Source organism: Choloepus didactylus, chromosome 3, assembly GCF_015220235.1.
Source record: "Choloepus didactylus isolate mChoDid1 chromosome 3, mChoDid1.pri, whole genome shotgun sequence".
Lineage (NCBI taxonomy): Eukaryota > Metazoa > Chordata > Mammalia > Pilosa > Megalonychidae > Choloepus > Choloepus didactylus.
In genome coordinates, this window is record NC_051309.1 from 107,563,434 (window position 1) to 107,577,987 (window position 14,554).

Genomic DNA, 14,554 nt, shown 5'->3' on the forward strand with positions numbered 1-14,554 from the left:
AAAGGCATCCAAATTGGAAAAGAAGAAGTAAAACTGTCATTGTTTGCAGATGATATGATCTTATATCTGGAAAACCCTGAGAAATCAATGATACAGCTACTAGAGTTAACAAACAATTTAGCAAAGTAGTGGGATAGAAGATTAATGTACATAAGTCAGTAATGTTTCCATATGCTAGAAATGAACAAACTGAAGAGACACTCAAGAAAAAGAAACCATTGTCAATAGCAACTAAAAAAATCAAGTACCTAGGAATAAACTTAACCAAAGATGTAAAAGACCTATACAAAGAAAACTACATAACTCTACTAAAAGAAATAGAAGGAGACCTTTAAAGATGGAAAAATATTCCATGTTCATGGATAGGAAGGCTAAATGTCGTTAAGATGTCAATTCTATTCAAACTCATCTACAGATTCAGTGTAATCCCAATCAAAATTCCAACAACCTACTTTGCAGACTTGGAAAAGCTAGTAATCAAATTTATTTGGAAAGGGAAGATGCCTCGAATTGCTAAAGACACTCTAAAAAAGAAAAACAAAGTGGGAGGACTTACACTCCCTGACTTTGAAGCTTATTATAAAGCCACAGTTGTCAAAACAGCATGGTACTGGCACAAAGATAGACATATTGATCAATGGAATTTAATTGAGAATTTGGAGATAGACCCCCAGATCTATGGCCAACTGATCTTTGATAAGGCCCCCAAAGTCACTGAACTGGGTCATAATGGTCTTTTCAACAAATAGGGCTGGGAGAGTTGGATATCCATATCCAAAAGAATGAGAGGACCCCTACCTTACACCCTACACAAAAAATTAACTCAAAATGGATCAAAGGTCTCAATATAAAAGATCACACCATAAAACTCCTAGAAGATAATGTAGGGAAACATCTTCAAGCCCTTGTATTAGGTTGCCACTTCCTAGACTTTACACCCAAAGCACAAGCAATGAAAGAAAAAATAGATGAATGGGAACTCCTCAAGCTTAGAAGTTTCTATACCTCAAAGGAATTTGTCAAATAGTAAAGAAGCAGTCAACTCATTAGGAAAAAAATTTTGGAAACCATGTATCTGACAAAAGACTGATATCTTGCATATATAAAGAAATCCTACAACTCAATGATGATAGTACAGACTGCCCAATTACAAAATGGGCAAAAGATATGAAAGACAGTTCTCTGAAGAGGGAATACAAATGGCTAAGAAACACATGAAAAAATGTTCAGCTTCACTAGCTATTAGAGAGATGCAAATTAAGACCACAATGGGAGACCATCTCACACCAATTAGAATGGCTGCCATTAAACAAACAGGAAACTACAATTGCTGGAGGGGATGTGGAGAAATTGGAACTCTTATTCATTGTTGGTGGGACTGTATAATGGTTCAGCCACTCTGGAAGTCAGTCTGGTGGTTCCTTAGTAAACTAGATATAGTTACCCTTTGATCCAGCGATTGCACTTCTTGTTATATACCTGGAAGATCTGAAAGCAGTGACACGAACAGATATCTGCACGCCAATGTTCATAGCAGCATTATTCACAATTGCCAAGAGATGGAAACAACCCAAATGTCCTTCAACAGATGAGTGAATAAATAAAATGTGGTATATACACACAATTGAATACTACGCAGCAGTAAGAAGGAACGATCTCGTGAAACATGTGACAACATGGATGAACCTTGAAGACATAATTCTGAGTGAAATAAGCCAGGCACAAAAAGATAAATATTATATGCTACCACTAACGTGAACTTTGAAAAGTGTAAAACAAATGGTTTATAATGTAGAATGTAGGGGAACTAGCGATAGAGGGCAATTAAGGAAGGGGAAACGATAAACCAATAAGAACAGATAAGCTATCGTGGGTAAATTTAATGTTTTGGGAATGCCCAGGAATGACTATGGTCTGTTAGTTTCTGATGGGTATAGTAGGAACAAGTTCACAGAAATGTTGCTATATTAGGTTACTTTCTTGAGGTAGAATAGGAACATGTTGGAAGTAAAGGAGTTACCTTAGGTTAGTTGTCTTTTTCTTACTCCCTTGTTATGGTCTGTTTGAAATGTTCTTTTATTGTTTGTTTTTTTAAATTTTAAATTTTTTTAATTTTTTGTTTTTTATACAGTTGATTTAAAAAAAAAAAGAGTTAATTTAAAAAAAAAAAACCAAGGAAAAAAAATATGCAGAGCCCCCTTGAGGAGCTGGTGGAGAATGCAGGGGTATTGGCCTGCCCCACCTCGATGGTTGCTAATGTGCTCACAGACATAGGGAACTGGTGATTTGATGGGTTGAGCCCTCTACCATAGGACTTGCCCTTGGGAAGACTGTTGCTGCAAAGGAGAGGCTAGGCCTCCCTGTAACTGTGCCTAAGAGCCTCCTCCCAAATGCCTCTTTGTTGGTCAGATGTGGCCCTCTCTCTTGAGCTAAGCCAACTTGGCAGGTGAAATCACTGCCCTCCCCCCTATGTGGGATCAGACACCCAGGGGAGTGAATCTCCCTGGCAATGTGGAATATGACTCTGGGGAGGAATGTAGACCTGGCATCATGGGATGGAGAACATCTTCTTGACCAAAAGGGGGAAATGAAAGGAAATGAAATAAGCTTCAGTGGCAGAGAGAATCCAAAAGGAGCCGAGAGGTCACTCTGGTGGGCACTCTTATGCAGAATATAGACAATCCTTTTTAGATTCTAATGAATTGGGGTAGTTGGCAGTAGATACCTGAAACTATCAAACTGCAAACCAGAACCCATGAATCTTGAAGACGATTGTATAAAATGTAGCTTATGCGGGGTGACAATGGAATTGGGAAAGCCATAAGGACCACACTCCCCTTTGTCTAGTTTATGGATGGATGAGTTGAAAAATGGGGGAAACAAACAAACAAACAAACAAAGGCACCCAGTGTTCTTTTTTACTTTAATTGCTCTTTTTCACTTTAATTATTATTCTTGTTATTTTTATGTGCGTGGTAATAAAGGTGCCAGGGATTGATTTTGGTGATGAATGCAAAACTATGTAATGGTACTGTGAACAATTGAATGTACAATTTGTTTTGTATGACTGGAAGGTATGTGAATATATCTCAATAAAATGAATATAAAAGTCTAGTGTAACTTCCAACATAGCTGAGAGGAAGAATGGTGTGAGGTGTTCAGTTAATTCAAATGAAGTTAAGAAAGGGAAGAAACAGGAATAGAAAAGACAACACAGAAAAGAAAGCAAAAACATAATAGAAAAACACAAACATAATAGAAAAGCACAAACATTAGAAAAGGCAACAAAAAAAAGAAAGCACAAACTGTAGCAGGTGTAAATTGATTACATTAGTCATTCAGTCACACATCTCTGCAATAACTTGGTATATGAGGCACTATGCTAGGTCCAGTCTATACAGTGTGAATAAAAGCAGTGTGATGAGGATGCAGCTTCCCTACATCTCTTGCATTCCCTTACCTGTGTGTTGGTTTCACTCTAAGGTCAGCAGTCTTTGTAACCTTAAGCTACAGAGAAGGGTCTAACAGTTTGATAATCTTGGTAGAAATAGCTCAACTCTTTCCCTATGCTCTAATCTTAGGTAGAATCTCATAATCTTGTTTCTCAGTTCAGAAACCAGACAACCATGTGAGCTAAGAGTCGAGTGTTATTCTAAAGAAAAAATGGATCTTGGTACATGAAGAATGGCAATTATATCCTAGTGAGGCCAAAACTGCAGAAATCTGCAACACCTATATTCTAATTAAAATCTGGAAATGTGACCATTATGAAGTAAAACATAGTTGGTAATGACTAAGTGCAAGCAAAAAGAAATAAACTAAATATTAGATATGTGCCAGGGATATCTGCAGTGTCTAAGCTTTCAGTAATATGTTCTTTTACACAGGATCCACTGTCTTCTGGAGAATCTCTTCCAAATTCCAGTGTCCGTTTACTCTAATCTGCATCTGTTGTTTTCTATGCCTCATATATAATTATTATGGGAGGACATCCTTTTCACTAAACTTCTGTTTTTCAGGTTCCATATATTTCTTTTTTAGATTTCTTTCTCTCTCTTTAGCTGGAAAATGTTCAAATAACTTCCTCAGAAAGGATGCAGGTCAGGTAAATTTTCTAGTCCTTACATTATGAAAATGACTTTATTCTGATATCACATTTGACTGACATTGAGCTGGGTATAGAAAATAAGTTCAAAATAATTTTCCTTATAATTCTAAACTACCTAATCATTTTCTTCTAGTACCATTGTAGCTGATAAGAGGTATGCTATTACCCTGAGATTTATTTATTGGATTCCTTGATTGACTGCTTTATCTCTTTGCTAGTGACATGCTTTATTCTCTTTGGAAGCTATTTTTTAAAAAAATCTTCTATACACCTTGATGTTCTGAAGCATCACAATGATATCTCAGTTGTGGGTCTTCATCCATTAATTGTTTTGGACATGTGGTGAGGGCTTTTCAATTGAAATTTTCTATTTATTTTTGCTTCTTCTCTCCTTGAAACTTCTATTAGTTGCATGCTTGATATCCTGTGTTGGTTCCCTCCATTTCTTTTTTCCTATTGTAATTTCTCTTTTGTGTCTTTTTCTTTTTTTCTAAAAGTTTTTCTCAAATAGGTCTTCTAGTTCTTCCATCATTTTATTTCAGTTTTAGAAATCATATTTTAACTTTCCAAGAGCTCATTCTTCTCTGTTCCCTTTTCATATCATCCTTTTCTTGTTTCATAAAATCAATATAATCTCTATCTTTTCTGAGAAAAACCATTTGATTTTTTAAAAATTCAGTTTTCTTCTATTTGCTGTGTTATTTTTTGTTGGATATTTGTTCCTAATAATTTTATAATGTTAGATTTCCTTATATAGTTTTGATCCTGGTCTATTCTGATTCATGAATGAAGGACTAGTCTGCTTAGTATGAGTAGCTATCTTTGTTTTAATTTACTGTAGTGTAGGTTGATATACTCCTTTATAAGCTTCTCTCCTGACTGAGAAGCCTATCTATGAGCTTTGTGTAAAGGAATGTGTGAGTTTGTGTTGTGTGTGCATGCACACATGTGTATTGCTTTAATGTCTCTAGGCAGGGGAATGACCATCAAGCTCAGGAAGTCTCAATGTCTGAGTAAGGTGTTCTGAACTCTAGGTAATAGCAGAGTTTTTCCTCAGATAATTCAACTTCTTAAGAAAATTTCTCTAGTTATTCCTTCTTTTTTCTTATAAGAAAATAGATTTAGAGATGCCTGGGATGAGTCAGGCACTGTGCTAGGTGTGGGGGAATTTATTGATTGAAAAATAGTCTGTTCTCTCAGGGAAACTAAACTTTAATAGAAAAAGAGACACTAATTAAATAATCACATGATAAAAGTAACATTTCAGGAAGTCACATCCAAGGAAGAGCTTCCATACCAAGTCTCATGACTGGCTTAGGAGGAGAATCAGGCGGTTTTGAACCTCCCAATTTAGTAATGGGAAAATGCGATATCAAGGGGCTATATCTCACTTCATGGGGTGGCTGGTTCGAAGCTTAGCTCCCTGTATATTCCTAACTGTATGATATGTAGAGAAGCTGGCAAGAGAATGGCATATCCCATATGAGAGGATCTCTGAGAAATTGTTCACTGGGGGAGACTTAAAAATGGTCACAAACCTATACTCACCAAGAATGAGACCATTTTCTTCAAAAGTCTCAGAGCACTGAAAGATTGCTGAGGCCAGGCTTTTTGTCTCCTTTGTTTGCCCATGAAGAGGAGAATCAAACTATTTTGGACAGTTGGAGTCCTTGAAATAAACCCTAAAATATACTTTTTATATCTTACTGTGGTTTATTTAAGAATTATAGGTAATTATGAGAATTTTATTGAAAAATGCATTTAATTAGTGAACACTTTTTTCCTGTATTTCCCAAATCTTTTTATTTCTAGAGATGTGGTGATTTGATGTGATTGTTTATGATTTCTTACCACACATTCCTTTGACGGTTTGTATCTTGATTGAGACAACAAATAAATCCTTCCGGGTGTTATCAGATCTAGAGTGAAATTTCAGAAATCCGTTAGTGGGAAGTTTGAGGTCAGTATTTTGATAATTTTAAGTTTCTGATTGCTGGTATGCTTTTTGAATTCTAGCCTCATCACTTCAAAATCTGTCATTTGGAATTAAACACTAGAGGAAGCAGATCTAACCAGTTTCAAAATGTATTTTTTAATCTATGTGATAAACATATTACAAAACATTCAAAATTAGAATAAGTTGCTCTGAATATCATAGACTTGGAACTCAGTAAAAACCTGTTCACTTTTAATAATACCAGATCTTCCTTTTCATTTCATATATATTACTTGGAAGAAATAAAGTGATGTAAAAATGAAAACAACATGAGGATTTTAGGCACCAAATAAAACATATGAAGTTTGTAAAATGCCTGCAACTTTTACCAATTTGTAGGTTAGAATGATTATTTGGAATGGTTAGTTTTTCATTTCAAAATATTATTGTCCGGTTGTCTGAGAGTTATCTACTTAAAAGGATATTGACTTGCTAAATGACACACATATATTCTTTGTAAAGACAGACCAAATTTGAGTTCCTCTACTGTGTGACTTTAAGCAAGTCACTTCATATCTCCACACCTTTCCCCCTCTCATTTGAAAAAGGGGTCAATAATACCTTACTCTTTATGCCCTTATTGTGGTTTAAAGAAGAACAAATTAGGTTGAAGCTGTATTAGTTTTCTATTGCTGTGTAACAAAACAAGAAACAAACAAAAAATCTGATACATTTAGTGGCTTAAAACAGTGTCCATTTATTTTCTCACAGTTCTATTGGTCAGAAGTCTAAGTGGGCTTGACTGGGTTCTCTGCTCAGAGTCTCCCAAAGCTAAAATCAAGATATTGGCTTGGCTGGGATCTTCTCTGGAGACTCTGGAGATGAATCTTCTTCCAAGCTTATTCAGGTGGTTTTCAGAATCCAGGCCTTTACCATTACAGGACTCAAGTCCTCATTTCCTTGCAACCTTTTACTCAGCAGCTGCTGTCATCAACTAGAGGACTCTCTCTGGTCCTTGCATATGATCCCCTCCATCTTCAAGCCAGCAGCAGGCACTGGATCCTTTTGGTGTTTATGATCTCTCTGGCTCCCCTTCTGCTACCCTCCAGAGAAAACTTCTTGCTTTCTAAGGGCTCTTGTGATTAGATGAGGCCCACCTAGATAATCTCTCCCTTGCCATGTAATATAATTGGTGCAATAACATCTATCATATTCACAGTCCCAGAGATTAAGGCAGGAAATCTTGGAGGGCTATAATTCTACCTACCACAGTATTTTAGGATGTGCCTGGGAATTACTAATAATAAATGCTGTTTCTATTCCCCACTCCATCCACCCTTGCATTCACAGCTAATGTGCCTGATTTGCAGTTAGAGCAAATGTATCAGTCATTTAGTTTATGTAGATTGAGATTTCTTTTTTCAGCTCAAGGAAATCGATTTTGGTTCAACTCAATATTTCCTTGCCCAGCTATGTGACAAGCAGTCTAAAACCATCAAAAGGGAATTGATGAAAGTAAATCCTTCAGTTTTGATGAAGAGAACATAGCTCTGAGCTGGGAGTGAAGAGACCCAGACTCTGGTGCATGCTCTGCTTTTAATTAATATTTTCACATTGGACAGGGCTAGTGATAGCTCCAGACTTCATTTGCCTTGCCTATGAAATGAGAGACTGACCTGTAGTATCTGAATTTCCTTCCAGCTCCAAAAATTCTATGCTTTCATGATTTTTTGTTTACAAATTCTTTATTGTTAGATGCAGAATCCTGAATATGTTCACATTTATCCTTTGTTTGCATGCATGCATGCACACACACACACACACACATACACATATACTCAAGAACAGTTTTCCCAGACAATCTCTGGCATATCACCCTCTTTTATTTTCTTTATAACCATGCTCACTATCTGCAGTCATATTGTTCATTTATTTATTTACTTGTTCATTATGTTACACCCATATGCCTAGAAAAGAAGAGTGGGGACCTTATCTTCCTTGTCGACTACTGTATCTCCAGTACTAGAACAATGCATAAATGCATTGTTGAACTCTGGTTCAGAGTCTCAGGTGTCACACGGATACTGGAAGTTACAGGGACGAACCAGGTTATACACAAACAGCTCAGCATATCAACATTTAGAGATAACCATTACAACTCATGAATAGATGTGACCGCTGTAAGAGCTTACAATCTAGGAACTTTACTATAGGCATTTCACTGATAATCTGTGCTCTCAGATTCAGTTCTCAGAGTTTGCACATTATATTTTGTCCATGTTAGTGAGGCATTATAATGTTTGTCTTTTCACTTCTGGCTTATTTCACTCAACATACTGTCCTCAAGGTACATTCACCTAGGTGAATACCTCACAGCTTCATTTCTTCTTCTTGCCACTTGGTATGCCATTGTATGTATACACATAGTTTACCATCCCATTTATCAGTCAATGTACCCTTAGGCCACCTCCATCCATTGTGAATCGTGAATACTGCCACCATAAATGCCAGTCTGCAATGTTCACTCATGTCCCTGCTCTGAGTTCTTTCAAGTATACACCCAATAACGGGGTTGCAGGACTGTAGGGCAACCCCATAGTTAGCTTCCTCTGCTAGCACCACACTGCCCTCCAGCTGGGCTGCGTCATTCTACTTCCCTACCAACAGGGAATGATGGTCAATGATAGTGATTAAATGTATAAATAAAAGAATGTTTTTAAACATTTTCTCCAGCACTTGAATCCCTCTATTTTTTTTTAACAGTTTTATTCACCCAACATTGGGTCCACCCTAAGTAAACAATGATTCTCAGTATAATCACATAATTATGCATTCACCAACCCAATCTATATGAGAACATTTCCACCTCTTCCCCAAAGAAAGAGGAAAAGGAGAAAAAATGAATAAAAGTACAAAATATAGAAGAAAACTAAAAATAAAGCACAGTGAAAAGATCAGACAACATAACCACCACCAATAATCCCATATCACTCCCTTATATACCCCGCTTATAGACATTTAGCTTTGGTATATTGCCTTTGTTACAATTAATGGAAGCCTCTTTCAATGTTACCATTAACTACAGACCCTAGTTTGCATTGATTGTATTTTTCCCCCCCAATACCTTCCAATTTTCAATACCTTGCAATGTTGACATTCATTTGCTCTCCCTCATTTAAAAACATTCTTTTATTTATACATTTAATCACCATCATTGACCACTCTAGGTTTCGCTAAGTTATACAATCCCAGTCTTTATCTTCTAGCTTTCCTTCTGGTGTCATACATGCCCCTAGCCTTCCTCTTTCACCCATACTCACACTTATTTTTGTTCAGAGTACTTACAATATTGTGCTACCATCACACATTATTTTGGTATCCATGTCTGGATCTATACAATTAATCCTGTTGAACCTTCTGTACTCCTTCAGCATCAAATGCCTGATCTCTAACCTCTATTTCCTTATAACTTGTGTTCTTAACTCTCAAATTTCACTCATCATTGTTAGTCCATATTAGTGAAACCATACAATATCTGTCCTTTTTACTTCTGGCTAATTTCACTCAAGGTAATGTCTACTGTCTGCCATTTTGTCTTTTGGATTTTGTATGTCTATCTCACTTTATTTTTATCCCCCCCACCTCTTTTTACTCTTACTGATAGTCTTCATTTCTACACTCATCTCCAAACCTCTCTTTCCTGTCCTTTCCTATCTGCCTGTAGTGCTCACTTTAGTATTTCTTGTAGAGCAGTTATCTTATTCACAAACTCAGTTTCTGCTTGTCTGAAAATATTTTAAACTCTCCCTCAGTTGTGAAGGATGGTTTTGTAGGATATAGAATTCTTGGTTGGCAGTTTTTCTCTGTCAGTATCTCAAGTATATCGTACCACTGCCTTTTCACTCATAGTTTCTACTGAGAAATATGCACATAATCTTACAGAGCTTCCCTTTTATGTGATGCATCACTTTTCTCTTGCTGCTTTCAGAATTCTCTCTTTGTCTTTGACATTTGATAATCTGATTATTAAGTATTTTGGAGTCTGTCTACTTGGATCTATTCTGTTTGGGGAATGGTGTGCTTCTGGGATCTGTAGTTTTATGTCTTTCATAACAGATGGGAAATTTTCAGTGATGATTTCCTCCGTTATTGTTTCTGCCCCCCTTTCCCTTCTCTTCTCCTTCTGGGACACCCATAACATGTATATGTGTGTACTTCATGTGGTCATTCAGTTCCTTGAAACCCTGCTCATATTTTTCCATTCTTTTCCCTATCTGTTCTTCTGTGTTTAGGATTTCAGATGTCCTGTCCTCCAGTTCATGAATCCTTTCTTCTGCCTCTTCAAATCTGCTGTTGTATGTCTCTATTGTGTTTTTCATTTCTTCTATTGTTCCTTTCTTTCCCATAAGTTCTGCCAATTGATTTTTCAAACTTTTGAGTTCTTCCTTATTTTTGCCCAATGACTTTTTAATATCCTTCATATATTTTGCATATCTTCCCTGAGCTCATTGATTTGATTTTTGAATTGATTTAGGACAGTTGTTTGATTGATAGTTAGTTGTTTCAATTCCCATATCTCAGTTTGCTCCTTTGTGCCATATCTTTGTTTTTCCTAGTGTGATTGTAATTTTTTATTGTCTAGGCATTTGGTTTCCTTGATTACCCCAATCAGATTTTCCCAGATCAGACAGGCCCAGGTCTTAAGAGCAAGCTGTATTCAGTATCAGGTTTCCTTAAGGGTGAGACTCAGCAGATTATCAGGCTTTTGTTTGAGTTCTTTAGACTCTGTGCTTTTCCTATCCCACTCAGCAGGTGGTGCTTGTCAGCCCACATTTCCCCACTGGCAAAAAGAGGTGCAGTGTATTTAATTCTCAGTGGACCCTGTCCCAGCCAGAGATTGAGAGTGTCAGAAGCCAAGCTTAAGCTGTTCTGACCCTCCCCACAAACCAGGTCCTAGGGTCTGAATTTTCTGAGGGTGGGCCACCACATGAACTGGGCCCTGCTCCCCTCTTTTCTTAAGGAAGATAAGCCTTTTAGGGAATTGTTTCCTACACTTGAGTTTTTCCTTTGACTATCTTAATTCTACCATTGCCTGGGTCAGTGCTGGCAATTGAACATGCCTGAGGCTAACTCTAATGAGCTACTTAGAATCAGAGAAAGAAAAAGGGAAAAAAGCAAGAAGTCCCTTTTTCAGAGCCAGTCTTCAGTCCTCCAGTTAACCAGGCAAGAACCAGAATTTGTACCTGGTTCTGTGTTTCCCTTTTCTTGGGGCACAGCCTTTTTCCAGTATTCTGATCTCAGCAGACTGCAAAAGCCTCTGTTTTTATTTATTTATGTATTTTTTCCCATCAGCCCTGCCTCCTCTCTTCCAGGATAAACCTCCAGGTTCCTTTCCTGCTTGTCCTGGGTTTATCTGTGCTCATAGACTGTATTCAGTAGTCCAAATTTATTAATTAATGCAACAATTGCAGCTTGGTTGAGCTACATTCCCTTGCTCCCAGCAGGGAATGCTTCTTTTTCCCACAGCAAATTTTGCAACTCAGCCTGCCGAACTGGTGAAGGAGCCAGCTCTGCAGTTTGGGGAGCTTTACTTACAATTCTATGCTGCAATCTCAGCCATTCCACCCATTCCTGACTGGTGTATGATGTTATCTTGTCATGGATGTCACCCCATCAGTTGTTACAGACTATTTTCTAGTTGTTCCTGGCTATTTACTAGTTTCTCTTGGGGGCTAACTAAATTCCACACCTCCCTATGCCACCATCTTGCCCTGCTTCTCAGCAGTTCCTATGCTAAAATTTTTATAGTCTCTTATTTAATTTATTGTGTATGCTTTGATTTTAAATAATAAGCAACATCTAAAATTTGATAGTAAAAGTTGTTTAATGTATGAGTGACCTTCTAACAATGTAATAAATAAGATATTATTTGGTTACTCTAACATAAAGACCCCAAATCATAGTGGCTTACAAAAGATGGAAGTTTATTTCTCTCTCCTGTGAGAGTCTGGGTAGGCTTCCCAGAGCTGTCAGGGCAGCTCCATAGCCATCAGAGACCCAGGATCCCTACCATCATACTGCTCTACCATCTTCAACAGGCAGCTTCCATCTTGTGCCCAAGATGGCCGCTCTGGCTGCTTTACTCCAATCCTATCCCAGCTAGTTGGAAGAGGAGTCAATGGAAAAGTGATCTACTTTTAAAAGGCATTACTTGGTAATTCATTCATCATTTCTGCTTACATCCCATTGACTGGAACTTAGTCACATTGCCATATCCACCTGTGAGGCTTGTAAATGTGGTAATTATTCTGGAAAGCTAATATTCAATGTTTCTATTACTAAAGGAAGAAGAAGAAAATGGATATGGGGGATAATTAGTGGTCTATGTTCCAATGAATAAATAGGGCTAATGTTTTCTCCAGTCAGGAAGCTATTCAGAAATGGATATTCATGTATTTTTGTAAATTTTCTGGGCAATATGATTGGTTTGGGCACATTTTGGGAAGAAAGAAATAATAGGTCTGTATCTTTCATATTCAACCTAAAATGGAGAAAGAAGTCTTTTCAAAATTTCTAACATGCAGTTTCTTAATTCCGTTCTTGTAATTCTGGATAGCTCAGGTGCCTGATTTCAGACAAAGTTCACTCCACTTCAGAAAAAAGACATTAACAGTGGCCTGGTTACTCACATGGATCCATTAATTCATTATGCAAATATTTAAAAATCATTTCTGGTGAGCCAAACTCTGAGTTAGTTACTGGTATTTAAAAGATAAACAAGATAGACTTGTTTAATTACCGGTACTTCTCCAGGTTTTCACTGGGGCCTTGAGCCAATATTAGTGTAATATTCCTGAAAACAGACTTGAGTTATTGTGTTATTTAAACCCAGGATGTGTGAGGCACATGCTGTCTTCTGGTTAATGAGATCAACTGAATGTTGTTGAGGGCCCTTTCACTTAAAATAGCTCACAATTCTGTTACTGTTTAAGTATATATATTTCTATCTGGCTCTTTCTACATCTACAACTATGGCTAAAACTTTTTTTTTTATGATTGTATGATAGAGTTTATATGAAATACCTGTAATAAGCAAACTTCACAGCAACAGTTGTAGATTAAAGGATACCAGTGACCATGGCAGCAGGAGGTGGGGAAGAGGAGGGTGTGGGGAGGGGGAGTTATTGCTTAATGGGTGCAGTTTCTCTTTGAGGTGATGAAAAAGTTGAGGTAATGGGTGTTAGTGATGGTAGCACAATATTGCAAATAGAGTCAATGGAAAAGTGATCTACTTTTAAAAGGCATTACTGTATTACTGTTGGTAAAGTGAATATTGTGCACTTGGTTAAGGTGGAATCTGTCAGGTTTTTCCATTGCAAATTTATCAGTTTTCCTTTTTTTAATTAATAAGTAATCTGTGGGTAGATTCTTTGAGACAATATATATCTTGTTCTTAATAAAACATTCACTTTGAAATTTTTACATACACTGATGTTTTTTGCCTGACTCAATTATTACTGAGATGATTATGAAATGATATGTATTCATTTTATTTTCATTGTCCTCAGCTCTGCTGAACTCTGGGTCCAGGCTGGGTCAGTAGTGCTGTGCAGAGCCTCTTGGACCCATCTCTGTCCCAGAAGTCTTGCTTAACATTTCCAGAATGGTCAACTTGCAGTCTCAGAGGAAGGGTGCATCCCCAGCAAGAGTGAGAAATATTTGGGGCTCAGGATGATGATATCAGATACACTGAACTAGTTTCCGTGCCCCCTCATTCTGGTTCTAGAGAAATAAAACAGTTGCTAGTGAGGTTGGTGATATTTTGCATCACTTCTATGCCTTGAACCTTCTCATCTCAGGGATTTTGTCCCTTGTCTTGTATTTGTTCTAAGATCTCATCAGGTTCTCTTTTTCTCTGAGCAAATAATCTAGATCTTCGGTTTTGAAACCAAACTTGGACTCTTGACTCTGGAACCCCAATTTCTTTAGCAAGTTGTTCTCTGGAATCAATCCCAGGGTAAGGGTTGTTCTTGAACGCCTTGATGACAGTGCGTAATTGGGAAGATGTATAGCAGGTGCGGCACCGTCTATCTAGAGTAGCTTGAATCTCTGTGGGGAGGTGTTGCCTGTGGGCCTGGCTTGATTCCAAGGCCTGCTCGGGTTCTGTTCTTCTCTGGAATGACTGTCGAGCTCTTCGATTCTGAAACCAAATCTGGATTCTCGACTCTTCAGCATTAATTTCTAAAGCAAGTTTTTGTTTGGTGGCATGACCCAGGTAAGGGGTCGATGAGGATTTTCAACTGGTCGGCTGTGAATTTGGTGCGACTGAACCTTTGGTGTGTAGCGATCATGTTGTTTGTGGAGTTGTTCTGGGCCATGATGAAAGAGATTCCTGGTTGTTGAAACCTGTGCCTAGGAGCGTCTGGCTAAAACTTTTAATAGCCTACTTAATCTTGGCTGTGTTACTCAACTGTTTGCTATTCAGCAAATTAATTAATCATTCTCTGTCT

At 37.5% G+C, this 14,554-nt stretch overlaps 1 pseudogene; it reads right to left on the reverse strand.

Moving 5' to 3' along the window:
• Positions 1 to 13,815: 13,815 nt before the first annotated feature.
• On the reverse strand, positions 13,816 to 14,422 carry LOC119530376 (annotated as a pseudogene).
• Between the last annotated feature and the right edge of the window lie 132 nt (positions 14,423 to 14,554).